The sequence below is a fragment of the Gopherus evgoodei genome, chromosome 9, assembly GCF_007399415.2.
Source record: "Gopherus evgoodei ecotype Sinaloan lineage chromosome 9, rGopEvg1_v1.p, whole genome shotgun sequence".
Lineage (NCBI taxonomy): Eukaryota > Metazoa > Chordata > Testudines > Testudinidae > Gopherus > Gopherus evgoodei.
In genome coordinates, this window is record NC_044330.1 from 42,886,558 (window position 1) to 42,887,676 (window position 1,119).

Consider the following 1,119-nt stretch of genomic DNA (forward strand, 5'->3'; position numbering starts at 1 on the left):
CCCTACTCCCCCCAAGCCCTTGCACTGCTTCTGAGATGTGCAGGAAATACACTTTTGTATTGTTGTTTAAATTAATTATTACTCAGAGTTCTGTATTAATATGCCTAGTAACTAATCTATTTGTCAAATATTTCCAGAATTGCTTTGTTCTCTGTATTGCTACAGATATACTTGCTGGCAGGTATTTTGAAATAATTACCAAAATAATTGAAACTGGCATGATTATATTGTGTTTATTTTGACAAAATATGCAGAATTTTAAAATATTGGGTGTAGAATTTTTAATTTTTTGGTACAGAATTCCCTCAGGAGTATTCTGTGGAATCCTACACTCATTCACTCACCTGGCAGGAGAGAGACTATGATTACAAGGTGGTTTTCCCAGGGTGAAGCTTATCCATTGCACTCCAAGTGTGGTGACCTCTGCCATATCCCCACTTGCAGGAAACTTGACTGCATAAGTTGTGGTGGTGGTTGGGGGAATTGTGTCTAGACTTTCCCTGAAGGGCGGCGTTTGAGGAACCCAACAACCACCAGCTGCCTATGACTCCTTCTTTAAACCCTCTTGCCTCTCTGTGTAGGATCTTAAGTTTCCCCAAAGAAAAAAATCCAATAGGTCTTCCCCTCTACCCACTCCCTCCAGGTTTCTTAGCACACTCCTCTTCTTTCTCCAGCACTGATGTTTTCTACTAGCTCTCTTCATGCACATATATATACACACACATATATATATATATATACTGCCCCTGGAAATTCCCACTACATGTATCCGACGAAGTGGGTATTCACCCATGAAAGTTCATGCTACAAAATGTCTGTTAGTCTATAAGGTGCCACAGGACTCTTTGCTGCTTTTACAGATCCAGACTAACACAGCTACCCCTTTGATACTCTGTTCCTTCAGTCTCTCCTTCTGCTTCCATGACCTATAGTATTACAAACACTGAACTGTTTAAATGTCAGATCCCCAAAATTGTGAATTGCCTTGGGTTTTTTATTGGCCTTTTAGTTTCTGAGAGATTAGGGTACATGTGGTGATTCAGGGAACGTATGTACAACTTATGAATTCTGTCTGACGTTATACTACTATGAAAATTGATGTATCAGTAATGCCCCTCT

At 39.9% G+C, this 1,119-nt stretch overlaps 1 non-coding gene across 1 annotated transcript; it reads left to right on the forward strand.

Moving 5' to 3' along the window:
- The first annotated feature begins 336 nt into the window (after window positions 1-336).
- Window positions 337-504, forward strand: LOC115658129. Its single transcript, XR_004002166.1, has one exon. It is a non-coding gene; the product is annotated as a U1 spliceosomal RNA (small nuclear RNA).
- Window positions 505-1,119: the final 615 nt, after the last annotated feature.